Source organism: Propithecus coquereli, unplaced genomic scaffold, assembly GCF_000956105.1.
Source record: "Propithecus coquereli isolate 6110/MARCELLA unplaced genomic scaffold, Pcoq_1.0 Scaffold28, whole genome shotgun sequence".
NCBI lineage: Eukaryota > Metazoa > Chordata > Mammalia > Primates > Indriidae > Propithecus > Propithecus coquereli.
In genome coordinates, this window is record NW_012148396.1 from 688,411 (window position 1) to 704,672 (window position 16,262).

The following is a 16,262-nucleotide window of genomic DNA, read 5'->3' on the forward strand; positions in this document are numbered from 1 at the left end:
ATTTCCAACAATGTAGCAAAGATTTCTGAAAATGTTCACTTAGAGTTCAGTGTTAGGGAACAAAATTAGAAAAACACTTTTTCCTGAAGAACAGATATGCTTCCTTCATTGATCAGATTTTGAGGCATATATCTATTGAGGTTGATTGCATTGCCCTATGAGGAAGCTCATATCTAAGTTGAGCATTCTACTATAATGGTTATATTTAGCCAAAGTTTTTTCTGCTTGCCCTACTCTTGGCTCTTGCTTTTTGTCCTAATTAATTTTGCCTAATTAATTTTTTCATAGTTATTTACTATTACTTATTAAAAATTATTTAAGAGGAAAAAATAATATATAAAGGAATTAATCAATAAAGCACCCCAAGAAGCATCCCTTGCTACCTTCTTCAGACAGAACATTGGGCTGAATGAATGACAACTTTATGAGACGTGACTTAGAGTTTAGTATTCTTATAATAGTAATTAAACCTCAAACTATAGACTCAGAGATTGTCTGAGCCTGAAAGGTTTGAGAGATGACCTAGTCTGACTCCCTTAATTAATAGCATCTCGGAGAAGTTAGGCAACCTTCTTGTAGGCTTCAAGGTGGCTAATGGCAGAGCAGGACTTTGGACTGGCCTTCTTCCCAATATATGAACTGCTCCCCAAATCCACTTCAATAAGGTTCTGATAAGCTAATCTCCAAAGAATCAGGTCTTTTTGGTGAGTGGGCAGAGGCTGGGACAATTTATACTTAGACATTTGTTGGAGTGTCGGACATGGGGTAATACAGATTTATTTATTATTTGCTAAGGACAAACAGTGCTGGATCTGATTGATGTACCCTGTGAAGGAGCCTGGGTTCTCCATTCCTAATAATAGAACCATTATTCATGTGAGATAACACTCCACTGGGAGTTTAGACTATGAACATTTGTTTATCAACTACACTTGATAAAATTGCAAACATGCTTATTATTGTCTAAGGTTGGAGAGGCCACAAGTAGCAGACCACTTACCTGAACAGAACCTTCATCCAGAAAGACAGAGATTACAATGAGTATTTTATGTTGCGTAATCATGCAAAATAAATTTAAGTCTCTCCAGGAAGCAATATTTAAATTGTTTAAGAGTTATGCAGGGGGGTGAAATAAGAAGATGAGAAAATTTATTGGTTCTTACATGAAATATTATGAGGAAAGAAACAAACACCTGGTGAAGAGAAAACATGTCTCTGGTGGGGAGGAGGTATGAATGCCCCATAGAGCATAGTGAACTCATCTACTGGACATATAATTGAAAGGGAGGGTGGCAGATAAGGTGAAATAAAATGTGACTCTAAGCCATTAATTGTTAAAGAAATGAACGAACACAATATAGATGGGTAGAATTCGGTCAGGTTTCCTGGAAACGCATTTGATATGTATTCAGGAGGTTTACTGGGAGTACACTATGAGGAAGCGAGGGAAGGCAGGATCTGGGCAGAGGGAGAAGTTATATTGGAGTATCAGTTAACACAGAGAACTCAGCCTAAAGCACGAGGGACTCTGGAGCTAGGATGCTCCATAGGGTTGTCCCAGCATGAGGTAAGGGTCCTGGTTTTTGTACCTCTGCATAGACCAGTCATTGGATGAAGGCTGCCACAAGAATGGGGATACAAACTTGGGGTGAGCACATGCCTTTGGCTGAAGGCAATTCCTAGAGAGAGGCAAAGTGGTGATCTTGTACCAGGCAGAACTCTTGACAGCTGGGAAGATGAGTACATCAGTCCTGAAAGGGAGCTGGGTGGCAGGGCACAGAATCCACCATAACCCGCTCATTGCTTTACTCAGATCTGTGTGCTTCTTATGTTAAGGTCAGCCCACCTGGGACCAACTTTCCCAGGATCCCAGATGGCATCTTGTTTTGGAGGAACTTATAAGAAAAGGTTAGCAGGATGAACTATAACCCTTGCTTTTGCAGCTGATCTTGGGGTTGTAACTGAATAGCATTGTCTTCCTCATCAATCCAGTTTCTCTTCACCTCTAGCTGGCACAAATGCTAGTCTAGATATGCTGGTTTTATCCAATCAGTGACACAGACTGTCATCTCTGAGGAGTCTGAGCTGTTGTTCACTATATTTTTCTTGGGCAGTGGCTTCAGAACTTGTCTACTTACTCTCAAGATTGAGTAAGGAGTAAACGTGATGCTCTCTGGACACTTGACTATGAAACCCATTCTTTTCTATGCCCATTGTGAAACAGTAGGGGTCTGTGACAGATAATCAGGGACAATCATTTAACTCATCTAGATGATTAGTCAATTACCTCCACCAGGACGGTGAGTCCTTCCTTACTTGCTTGTGTCTTGATGAGGAAGTCTGAAGTGACCAGATGACAGCCATAGCCTAAAGTTCCATGGAACTTTTACTAAGTTTCCTGGTGAGGAATTTGGCTGTGAGTATGCTCAGGTAAAGACGGTGAGTGATGTATATGGTAGGTTCCCAGGGGTATGCTCTCAGTTACAGCAATCCAGGGGGCAGGCATGCTTCTATTCCATCTAAGCCAGTATAGATATTTGGACGGAAGCACATGACAACTTCTTTGCACTTCTTAGTTACCTATGAGAATGGGTGACAAGAATAGATAAGGAACTCATGACTTCAATCAAAGAAGCTAAGATTCAGGGCAGTTTCCAACTCTAGCATAGGAGTGGAAATGTATTCAGGAAACCATGGTTGATATGGACTGGGTGGCAGTGGAAGGCAATTTGGAGAAAGGCTATAGCATGAGAATTTGCCTAATTTTGCAGAAAGAGCAAAGGCTACAAAGTCAGACAGGTTCAAGTATGAAGTTTGGTTCTGCTGTCACCCAACTCTCTGGCCTTCAGAGAGACTCAGTTTCCTCATCTGTAAGAAGGGAATATAAACATATCTTACATGTCATTATACTTGTTTACTGAACAGTGAAGTTTAGAGATAAAGTCCATAAAATGTACATCCTAGCTTCTGTCCCAGTCCTGCATAATAAATACCCGTCCACGTCCATTTTATTTGAGTTATGCAGACAGCCTTTGAGACTCACACTTTAGAACAATTCCTACCTAGAAAATTACAGGAGACAGGAAGAACAGCAAAGGGAGAACAAGCTTTCCCTAAGTTAACAGTTTCATGTGATCCTTAATTATGTTTGAAGTAAAAATGGCAGAGGAGGGATGCTGGAGCTCAGACCCAAAATTAGTAAACACACAGATGTTGACAAAATTGTGAACAATTTGCAGTGGGGCTGCTGCTGATGCAATGACAGGGAGCAAGCACCAGCTTCGTCAGTGTAAGCATCACACAGTGAAGTAAAGGAGAGCATAAGATATACACTAGGACTTGGTAGAAATTAAAGTTCAGTGTAATACAATATTTTGCTTTTTAGTGGCTGTTTATTTAAAACTAGAAAAGATTAATAAAATGTGGTATATGTGTACCATGGAGTTCTACTCAGCCACAAAAAACAATGGTGATATAGAATCTCTTATATTGTCTTGGATAGAGCTGGAACCCATTCTACTAAGTGAAGGGTCACAAGAATGGAAAAACAAGCACCATATGTACTCACCATCAAACTGGTATTGACTGACCAACACTTAAGTGCACATATAGTAGTAACTTTCATTGGGAGTTGGGCAGATGGGAGGGGGAGGAGGGGATGGGTATATTCACACCTAATGGGTGCACTGTGCACCATCTGGGGGATGGACATGCTTGAAGCTCTGACTTGGATGGGGCAAAGGCAATATATGTAACCTAAACATTTGTACTCCTGTAATATGCTGAAATAAAAAAGAATTTAAAAAAAACTAGACAAGATCAGAACTAGAGGTTTGTGCCTTCTATGAACTCATAGTATAGACGGTGGGATGGTGAAGACACATATAAAACATCCACAATAGAATGTAGCAAGTGTTGTAGTCAAAGTGATATCTGAATATTGATGGAGCACTCAGTGCTCATTTTATTCTGCTAGGGGAGTGATATTTGAGCACAGTCTTGAAGATCAGATGGGACTTGTCATGATAGAGAGGTCGAAGGGGAAGAACACCTTTGTGTGCATGGGGATTGGCAGACAACTTTGGATGGTACCTGTGTTGCCTGGGGTAGAATCAGGAGATGGTAGAGTGAGCTGTAGAAGATGGGACCAGCCAGGATAACTAGAATGGAATCCCATTTTCAAGGGGCCACCATATAAGATGAACCTTAGGATGGACGGACAACAAGATGGGAGGTTTTACAGTGGCAGGAGATCAGGTTAGGGGATAAGCTCAAGGTTATGAAGGACCTTATATGACTTGCCAAAGAGTTTGTCTTTTATCCCTTATGCAATGGGAGATTCTGGTGGTGGCTTTTTTCTTTTCAGGGAATGTATATAGATCCATTTGTTGGTTGTGGAGAAGTTAAAGGGAAAAAAGAATAGTTAAGCAGCTATTTAAATAAACCAAGTGAAAGTTGATGAACATCTAAACATAGACTATGATGAAAGAAAAAAGTCAGCACTTTCTCAGGGATTGCTGTGTAATTTTGGAAAAAAAACAAAACATAATAATAACATCAGTAATAATATTTTAAGTTTTTGTAGTGATTTAACAGAACAGATGCAACATCAAGCCAAATATTTGTTGAGAGCCAAATATTGACTACATGGTGGTCATTTTGTGTCAAGTGCTGGGCATGATTCACCTCAATTGAATTGTGTTCTCCCAACAGACTAACGAAAGAGTTAGAACATATATGCTTTTCATTCTGCAGTGGAAGAAATAGGCCTGATAGTCTAACAGATCACTCAAGTCTATGCTGTCAGGGAAGAACAGAATATGTACGTGAGCAGAACTCATACTTCTGTTCTGGAAGTGTTCTTCCCAGAATACTGGCATTAACTACACATTTGTCAAATATGTTAAATGTGTGATGCATAGGCAGCATGTCTGAGTTACTTCAGAGGCCCTTGGCCTGAGCTTTGAAAGCTGAAGACTGACCTTTAAGAAGCAGAGGAGTGAGGGCTGGGCATGCCCAGTGGTAAAGAAGCCTAATTATTCAGTTTCCCCTATAATTCCTGGGAGGACATAACTCTGATTTTAATGACTTAATTAAATATTTATTTCACCTCTACTCTGCTCCAGGAGCTATACTAGGGGCAGGAGATTCCAACATGCATGAGGCCATAGATTGTCTTTGAAGAAGAAAGCCATCTGTTAGAGTTGACAGGCTGTGGTCTCAGAAATTCATTGAACCTGGGCTTGAATTACGATGCCAACACTACATAGCTTTGTGGCTATGGTGATCCTCAGCTTCCCCATATGTACAACTGAGTTAGTAGTATTCAAGTTGCAATGTTGGTGTAGAGATTGGAGTTTATATATTAATGTGCTTTGTATAGTGCAAAGCATAGAGCAGGTGCAAAATCTATGGTAGTTGTTATAATTATTACTGTTATTACTACTATTATTTAGTGCCTCTTGATCTAGTAAGGAGTGTGGAGAGAAATAACAAAGTGCGAATCCTCCTCCAGAAATAAGGTGATGGAAAAACAAAAGCCTTGATTTCATGGGGAGTCTGTTGGAAAACCTAGAAGCACACAGGTGCTAGCAGGGATCTTGGTAGCTATCTGGAGCCTTTGTTCTTGTTATTATCTCTTAAAAGCCTGGTCCTTATAATGCTTGGAGTCTCTGATTCCAATTTTGAGGGCAGAGAAAGCTTCTGAGAGGACCACAGATACACATTTTACTATGAAATTTAATGTCCTGCTTCTCAAATACAATATAGGTCTTGCTACTTCTTTGTTTGCATCCCCTTGGTTTACTCCGTTCATGTAGAGGCCCCCAGTAGGGACCACTCTGTGCACACAAACAGCTACAAGTTCAAAATCAAAATGATTTTATTTGCTTCAGTCCTGATAGCCAGACAATGTACTTTGTATAATTTTGAGAGGTGAACCTGCCACGCGCTGTTGGCAATGGGCCTGGAGGCAGAGTGTTTGCTTCATGAGATCTAGGGTGATGTAAAGTTAGGAAGATCCCCATGGAATGGACCCTCCAGTGTGCCATGGCATAGATCACACCTGGTGCCTGTAGTCCCTGTGGCCATGTAGGAGGACAGCTCTCCCATTCTGATGCTGGTGATCAAACATCCTTTTCCTTTTCAAAGTGAAAATTGCTTTATTGCTATTTGTGACTGTAACAATAGTCCTACCATATTGCAATAATTTCAGACAATACAGAAAATCACAAAGAAGTAAAAATTTTTTGGGTTCTCTAATTCTATAGGTTGTCTACTCTGTTGATTACTTCTTTTTCAGTACAGAAACTTTTTAGCTTAATTAAGTCACATTTATTTATTATTGTTGTTGCTATATTTTCTTTTGGGGTCTTACTCACAAATTCTTTGCCTAGGTCAATGTCTAGAAGAGTTTTACCTACATTTTTTTCTAGAATTTTTGTGGTGTTAAGTCTTTAATCCATCTTGAGTTAATTTTTGTATATGGTGAGAGATAGGAGTCCTGTTTCATACTTCTGCATATGGCAATCCAGTTTTACCAGTACCATTTATTGAATAGGAGGTCCTTTCCCCAGGGTATGTTTCTTCTATCTGTTGATCATAGCTACATTGTTCTGTTCTGGGTTCTCTATTCTGTTCCATTGGTCTGTGTGTCTACATTTATACCAATACCATGCTGTTTTGGTTACTATAGCCTCATAGTATAATTTGAAGTCAGGTAATGTGATGCCTCCAGATTTGTTCTTTTTGCTTAGAATTGCTTCGGGTATTCATGTTCTATTTTTGGTTCCATGTGAAGTTTAGTATTATTTTTTCTAGATCTGTGAAAAATGATGTTGGTATTTTTGTGGAAATTGCACTGAATCATTTCACAAATTATACATCTGACAAAGGACTAATGTACAGAATCTACAAAGAACTCAAACAAATCTGCAATGAAAAACCAAATAACCCCATCAAAATGTGAGCAAAAGACTTGAATAGATTTTTCTCAAAAGAAGATAGACAAATGGCCAAAAAACATGTGAAAAAATTCTCAAAATCACTAATTATTAGGGAAATGTAAATTAAAACCACAATGAGATACCACTTTATCCCTGTCAGAATTGCCATTATTAAAGTAAAAAAATAGTAGATATTGGCCTGGATGTGGTGAAAAGGGAATACTTATATACTGTTGCTGGTAATATAAACTAGTACAGCTGCTATGGAAAGCAGTATGGGGATTCCTCAGAGAACTAAAAGTAGACCTACTATTCAATCCAGCAATCCTGCTACTGGGTATCTATCTACAGAAAATAAGTCATTTTATAAAAAAGACACCTGCACCTGAATGTTAATTGCAATTGCAGAACAATTTGCAATTGCAAAGATATGTAAGCAACTTAAGTGCCCATCAATTGATGAGTAGATAAAGAAAATGGGGTGTGTGTGTGCGTGTGTCTGTACACACACACTATGGAGTGCTATTCAGCCACAAAAAGGAATGGAATAATGTCTTTTGCTGCAACTTGGATGGAACTGGAGACTGTTATCCCAAGTGAAGTATCTCAGGAAAAACAAATGCCACATGTTCTCACTTATAAGTGGGAGCTAAACAAGAGATACATATGGTCACTAAAGTGGTATAATGGACATTGAAAACTAAGAAGAGGTGAGGGTGGGAGGAGGGTGAGGGATGAAAATCTACCTATCAGGTACAATGTATGCTATTCTGGTGACAGGTACACTGAAAGCCCTGACTTCAGCACGATACAATTCATCCATATAACAAACAACACTTGTACTCCATATATTTTTTTGAAATTAAAAAAGTTTTTGAGTTCTGAGCCCAGCTGCCTGGGTTTGATTCCGGGCCCTGTTATTTATTAGCTGTGTGGGAGAGTATCTTAGGTTCTGTGCTACAGTATCCTTATTAATAAAAGGTGAATAATAAAAAAGATATCTCATTGGGTTGTTACATAGTTTAAGTGAAGTATTGCACTTAAATTCTTTAGAATAATATTCAGCTTTAAGTAAACATTAGCTATTAATTTTGCTACGCTGGTACCTAGCCTTCCATTCATGAATTTAAAAGGTAGTTTTATATGTAAATAAATCATATTAATCATGCTATTTTGAAACTGCTTTAAAAATTTAGCACATTATTGGATCTATTTCCACATCAATGCATATAAACCATTGTCATCATTTAAAATAGCATCATGGGTAGGAGTGTGGATTGTGGAGCCAGAAGTTCTAGGTTTGAACTCTGTTCTGACCTTCCCAGCTGTGTGGCCTGAATGGGGAAGTAATTTAACTTCTCTCTTCCTCAGTTTCCTCTTATATAAAATGAGGGTTAATAATAATACCTTCCTCATAGAATCATTAGGAGGATAAGGTAAGTAAATATTCATTTGTAAAGAATTTAGGACATAGAAAGTTTGTATAAGGGTTTGTTAAAAAGAGAGAAAGAGAAAGAAGGAAGCAGAGTAAGGGATGTTGGATGTTTTGCCACGCTCATATCTCTTCCCAGTTCTTTAGTAACAGAGGCCTCTTCCCTATAGGACACTGTCCCCCTCCCCTCATCTGTTCACAGCGGGGTCCTAGGACCAGGATAAGAAGTCTCTGCTAGCACAGTGATGAAGTCAGAGTTGACCTGCTAAAGCTTCCTATAGTTCAACTTCATAGAAGCTGGTCCAGAATCCTCCCTCAGGCTTTTCGACAGGATCTACAAGAAAAGACTGCCGCTCTTTGGTGTAGCTCAGCCAGTGGGCAAGAATCTTGAGATACTCACGGCCATTTGCTCTGATAACACCATTTCATATCCCCAGTCAAACTCCCCACCTCCTCCTACACCCCAAACCTGCTCCACCCACACCCTTCCTTATCTCCATCCTCATAGCATCTCAAAGACCTTGACTCCTCTAATCCACACTATACAAACAATCCATCAACATATTCTGTTGTAAGTTCCTTCAAACAAATCCAGAGTCCAGCCACACTCACCATCTTCTCTGATGGCAGCCTGGGTCAAGCCACTGCTGAAACTCTCAGGGAGAACCACAGAGCCTCTCCTTATTATCCTTGACCCCTGCATGGGAAAGTCTATATGGTGATCCTTTAAACAGATAAGGATATCATGTTACTCTTCCACTCAAGATACTGCAATGACTCCCCCTTTTTTCTTGAGGCAAAAATCAAAGCCCTTACCATGGTCTACAAGAGTCCATCTAATTTGGTTTCTCATTATCTCTGACTTCTTCTCCTACAGCTTTCTCTCAAGCTCACTTCTCTCTAGCCGCATGGCTCTCTTACAGTTCTGGGAATACACTGGCCATGTATCCGCACTGGGATTTTGAATTCCATTGGCTTTGCCTAGAATAGTCTTCCTCAACATTCCCTTGGCCAATTCCTTTGCCTCCTTCAAGTTTTTACTCAAAGCTCATCTCTATGAGGTATACACTAATCAATAGATTAATTAATTCTGCAACTTATACACACCTCACTAGCCTATTTACATGTTCTACTGTATCTTTTTTCCAACAGCAGTTATTACCTTTTATCATTCTGCATAATTTACTGGCTCATCATCTTTATTGTTCATGGCCTACTCCCTCACCACATCACATATTATAAAATACAAGCATTTTGGAACAGAATTCTTTTTATAATTTTGTTCTTTAATGGATCCCAAGAGCCTCAACCAGTGCCTGATATATAACAGGTGCATAATACATATTTATTGACTTAATCATTTGGGTTCATAGTGCATCAGTACATGAAGCCAGATCTACCCTTGGGATTTTTGGTTATGTAAACAATAAAGTATTTATTTTACCTTGGCTAGTATGAACTGGCATTCTGTCACTTCTAAGACAAAGAGTTTAAAACAAATTACATAATATACTATTGTTCGGCTATACCCTTGATGTCCTATTGATAGATATTTATGTGATTGCCAAATGTCTTCACATTAAATTATACTCATGAACATTCTTGCATATATAAATTTGTAACTAGCCCAATTATTTTTTTCTAAGGATAAATTCCTTCCAAAAAATTATAGAAGTAGAATTCCTGGATCAAAGATTTTTGAAATATATTGCCAAATTACACTCTAGAATGGATGTTCCAATTTATAATTCTGTCAGCAGTAGAATAGGCTGTTCCTTTCCTCACACTTCGGCCAACACCAAGAGCAGAATAGTAATATCTCATTGTAGTTCAAATTTCAGTTTCATTAATAAGTAATGAGGATGAATATTTTTAATGTTTATGATCATCTGAAATTTTGTATCATATCCTTTGACTGTTTTTATCTATTTAGAAATTGAATAATAAAAACATTTCTTCACATTTATAAAATTTATGTTATAAAACTTTGTTAGCGTTTATAGACAAATGACCAACATTTAGTGAGCACCTATATCTGCTAAGCACTGAGCTAAGAACTTTACCTAATTTTTCTTGAATCTTCACAGAAAAGCAAAGCAAGCACAATGATATCCATTTAACATGAGCATACGGAGGCACAAGAGTGGGCAAGGTATTTTTCCAAGAGAAACCAGCCACTTTGTGGTACAACTGATATTAGAGCTAAGCTTCCTTGGCTCCCAGTCAAGTATATCCCTTGGGTGCACCTGCCCATCATCCTTTCTTTTTGTGGTATAAGCTGGGGCATGTGGAACTTACTGTGTTAGGAAGTTGAGGATCTCCTATTGATCCTCATATGGGGCAAGGGGGTGTGCCATAAGGTGGGCATGTGGAAGAAGGGGAGAGAGGGAAGCAGGATATCAATTCACATGTGTCATTGTGGGATAATGTTTGGGTAGTCATCAGTATTTCTGCTTCAGAGGGTCATATCTGTATACAAGCATCTCTGTCTAAGAGGATGACCTAGTAGTAGCCCTCAAAATCTTGCGATTTCCTCCAGAAGGATTATATTGATGCTTATATGTCAAGATCAAGCAGTTTTGGAGTCCATATTTGGATCAAACCAGGAACAGGAGAGCAGTGTAGGACATCAACCTTTGTCCAAGATATTTATAGTTAGTGGCACTTTGGTTATTCATGATGGAAATCCATCCAAGGAATTTATTGGATGCCATATAGACTGTAAAGAAGAGGAAAATGAACTAGAACCAGGGACTTAATTACTAACCAGCCCCACTTCTTCACTCACTGTTGTTTCTTCTTGCCTGTCTCCTTTCCATTTCTGCTTTACTGCTCTAGACTGTAGGAAAGAGACTCTCTCTCTCTTTTAATCTTTGTCTAAAGAAAGAAATACATTAAAAGAGAAAGAGTCTCTCTGTCTTTGTCTCTTTTTCTCTCTCCTTCTCTTTCTCCCTCTTTCATTCCCTTTTACGGGCTGAATTGTGTCCTCCCAAAATTCACATATTGAAGCCCTAATCCCTATTTAGTACCTACAAGTATGTATTTGGAGATGGGGCCTTTAAAGAGATGATTAAGTTAAAATGAGGCCCTTAGCATGGGTCGTAATTCAATCTCACTGCTGTTTTTATAAAAAGAGGAAATTTGGACATAAAAAGAGACACCAGAGTGTGTATGCACAGAGGAAAGGCCATGTGATGACGTAGGGAAGAAAGTGGCCATCTGCAAGCCAAGGATACAGGTTTCAGAAAAACCTTAAGAGGGAGCCTAGCCCTGATGACACCTTGATTTTGGACTTCCAGGCTCCAGAACTATGAGAAAATAAATTTCTGTTGTTTAGCCACCCAGTCTATGGTATTTAGTTATGGCAATCCTAATAAACCTTAGCAAACCTCTCTTCTCTCTCCCCCCTTTATCTTTCTTTCTCTAACCCTCCTTCCTCCTTCCTCTGTTACAGTTTGAAAAATCCCTCTGATTAGACCACCTTGGGTTATGTACCCAATCATTATAGCAAAAGATCAAGGTACCAAAAATTCCCACTAGAACCACAGATTTAAAGTGGGGCAGGGGAAGGATGAATAACTCCCTACACACGCACTCCAGAAGTGGGCAAGCCTTCCTCAAAGTTGGGAAAGAGGGCTGGACAGAAGGCATGTGTGGTTATCTACTAGACTCTAGGAGGCTATGTCAAAGGCTGCCATTGATTTGTCAGACAAAGGATACTGAGAGATTTTCCAGGGCCAAACATAAATATTCTAAATCAGGGGGTCAAATTTAATAAAAATTAGGAGGAAGTGGCCAGGTATATAAAAACAAAACAAAATAAACATGCAAACAAATAAACAAAATCCAGGGTGTCAACCTAGATGTGGCATGAATCAATGGACACATTTTGCTACATAATTATTTACCTGCAGGGACAGGTTTTACTAGTACAGCTATAAGAGTTAAAACATTGTATCCTGATAAAAGTCCAAGGTTGAACTACTGACATCTATGAGCCTCCAATACCTTGCATTCAAAATGGAAGAAATGATTCCTATCTCATCTACGATATTTGGCACGTAATAGATACTTGATAAATAAATATCTGGCATCAATCTTTGCAACATAATAATTGCAATGCTTATGGAACTAAGTACTATAACATTGTAAAATATTATTCTCATTTGAAAAAATCATTCAGATCCCTAGAACTTAGGAAAAATGCAAAGATGTGGAGAAAGAGATCTAAGTTTATTTGTTAATTTTTAATATGAAACATATTTTATCTATTTTAGCTTGGCATGAAAACTATGTCATCACAAAATTTTGTAAAATGATGAGATACGCATTATTAGTGCTTATCACTATTCGGTTTTTCTTTTCTTCCTGGACATTTGGTGACTGGACTTTCCAGCCCCCTTGCAGTTGGGCAGAGTCATGTGATAAGTTCTGGCCAATGAATCAGAAAGAGGAGTAGCCGCATTGCTTCTAGGTTGAGACTGTGAGAAGCTCCTGCACCATTCTCATATTAGTTTTACTCTTCTCCTATGGTAGTGCTCTAGTTTGAACACGTTCCCCCAAATTTCATGCGTTAGAAACTTCATTTATCAATGTGGTAGTACTGGGGGTGAGCCTAGTGGAAACTGTTTGGGTTGTGAAGGCTTTGCCTTCATGAGTGAGAACTAACACTTATTAGTTAGTGGAGGAGGGTAGTTATCATGAGACCTGGATGTTATAAAAGGTGAGTTCAGTTTCTTTAGCTGTCTCTTGCTTCCTCTGTCACCACGTGATGCTTTCCACAGTGTTATAAAGCAGCAGGGGGCCCTTACCAGATGCTGACACCATGCTCTTGGGCTTCCCAGCATCCAGAACTGTGAGCCAAAATAAACCTCTTTTCTCTATAAATTACCCAGTCTGTGGTATTCTGCTATAGCAACAGAAGACGGACTACCACAATGGTATTCATGGAGAAGGTCTCATATTGTGTTGGCAGAGCCCTGTAGAGTTGCCCAAACCCAGGCTGGCATTGCATAAGTGAGAAATAAACTTTTGTTGTATGAAATCTCAAGTTTGAGAATTTTTCTGGAGGCAGCACAATACAGGCAAGCTCAGGAATGTACGAGTCTGGATACTACAATTCTAAAGTACTATTCCCTGACTCCTGGTATCAGACTCCAGTTAGAGCCTCTTTCATTTGCCCAAAACACAACTTGACCCTTGCTGGCCTGAGCTAAGACTTTCTCTGCTTAGAGTCTCTGTTCCCAGATGGAGATTGTTTTGTAAAATCATTATGCCACTTTGTTTCTTTCTAATACACTGTTTCTATTCCGTTACTGTATTTTAACACAGTTTATGATAGCTCCCCTTTCCTCCTTTTAAATGATACAAATACTTTAACATTCTTTAATACTTCCACTCTTTCACCATTCATCTTACATGTTGATTTTTAAATATTAGTTTCCCCCTTTTTTATATTTCTAAACTGATCAAAATCATTGTTGTCTAATTAATTTGTATTATTGACATTTACCTACAAGTTTATCCATTTTTAAAATTTACCATTCTCCTTACAGCACATGTCTTCCTTTTTCTGGGTTTATTTTTCTTTTTCGTGAAGTAAATCATTTAGCATATTTTTGTTTGTTTTTGATTTTGTTTTAGCGAAGGTCTGTTAGTGGTTACATCTCTCAAAGTTTGTCTTACAATTTCTTTATTACTCCCTCACTCATGAATGATAGTTTAAGTAGGTATATAATTCTGGGCTGATAGTTATCTTCTTTTAAAACTTTGATGATATTGTTTTATTGTTTATTAGTTTCTAATGTTGGTGTAGAGAAGCTATGCTGATCTGAAATACATTCTTTCTTAGCTGATCTGTTTTTTTTCCTCCTTGATTGCTTCCAAGACCTCCTCTTTGTCTTTAATTTCTTAAATCTTTCACTAAGATGTCTATATTAGGATTTATTTTTGTTTATCCTTTGCAGAACTCAAATGTTATTCTTAATATGAATATTCCTGCTTTTCCTCAATTCTGGAAAATTGTCAGGTATTGTCATATCTGGCCTTTCTCCATTTTGTAATGTTCTTTCCTTGTGTAATTACTAATAGACACATGCTGGAATGACACACTCTATCCAGTTCCTACATCTTTTGTTCATTGGCTGCATTCTGGGTATTTTCCTCAGATCTATTTTTCATTATTACATAGTTCTCTTTAAAGAGTTAGTTGTGGCTAATTTGCTCTTTAACTTGTCCATTGAGTTTTCAATTTCAATTACTGTTTTGTTTATGGAAGTTCTATTTGTTCTTTCTTTCACAGTGTTCTTTTCTTATGTTTCTAATTTGTTCTTTTATGTCTATTATTTCTCAACACATTTATTTTATAGTCTCAATCGTATATTTCTAACATTTGAAATACTTGGTGTTCTAAACAAATTTCTTTTGTCTTCTGACATTAATCATCATTTGCTTGCCTTTTATATGGAGAAGCAGTTTAGCAATGAGTTAAGAAAGCATTTTGAGTCCAGAATGCATAAATTTGAATCTCAACCTTGCCATTTATTAGCTGAGTTATCTTGAAATAGTTACATAAACATTAACTTTTCATGCCTCACTTTCCTCAAATATAAAACAGCATATTAATAGAACCTATTTTATTGAGACATTATATATTAATATAATATTATATTTAAAACAATTAAAAGAGCCTAACACATAATAATTGCTCAAAAATGTTAGCTCTCTGTCATCACCACTACCATCACCATCATCATCATCATTAATTTGTTTTATGCACTCATCTTTAGTGGGCTTCGTCTTTTGGAATCCTGTAAGTCCTGGTTGGTGAGGTACTCCTGCCTGGTGGTTTTCCATTTGTTTCTCTCAGGAAGCTCAAGAAAAATTTCAGTCTGGACCCATGCCACATTTTAATTTATTGGGCTTTGTGTTACTAGACACAGTGTGAATCGAACCCCCAAACCTGCAGATCAGCAGGCACATATTAGGCCCAATAAATGTAACTCTTTGTTGGTCTGTCTACATGGCTCTTAGTCTTTCTGTATTTCACTACTTTTCTATTATTCCTGTCTCTCTCCCACCTCACCTACTTGTATGTGTTTCTTCTTTGGCTTCATTTTACCACTTTTTATAAGCTTATTGCAAGAATCCATTAGTTTATTCTCAGAGTCTAGCTCAATTCTTGATACAAGTAAGAACTCATTGAATATCTGAATAAATGATGACATTTCCTCTTTGTGGAAAAGGCAATTTGCTGTTTTGGATCCAAGCTGAAAATGTACCACCTATTAGAAGACACCCTTATTACCATGATATTCCTACTACTTCCACCATTACTAATGGTATGATATTAGTCACTTAAATGCCTTTAACACTTATTCTCTGCCAGGGACTTTACTGTAATATATGCACAAATTCATAAAATCCTCATAATCATCTTAGAGGAAAGATACTATCCTTACTTTCATTTTACTGATGAGGAAATGGAAAAGTTAAATAACTTGTTTTAGATGAGTATTTCTCAATTGGGGACAATTTTATTCTCTCCCCAGGGGACATTTGGCAATTTCTGGAAATATTTTTGGTTTTCACAGCAAGAGAGGGGGGTGCTACTGTCATCTGTTCAGTAGAGTCTAGGGATGTTACTAAACATCTTGTAATGTACAGGATTATACACTTATAATTTAAAAAATATGGCTTCAATGTTAATAGTGCTGAAGTTGAGAAAAGCTGGGCTAAATAGTGAACAGATATTTTTTTCATTACTTTTGACATCATATACACTTTATTTTGCATGCTCCTATATTTTTGTAAATAGTATATATCTATCTATATTTTTTAAGTCTAATCTTTCATTCTTTATCTCTTCACAGGTGAATTTAGCTAAT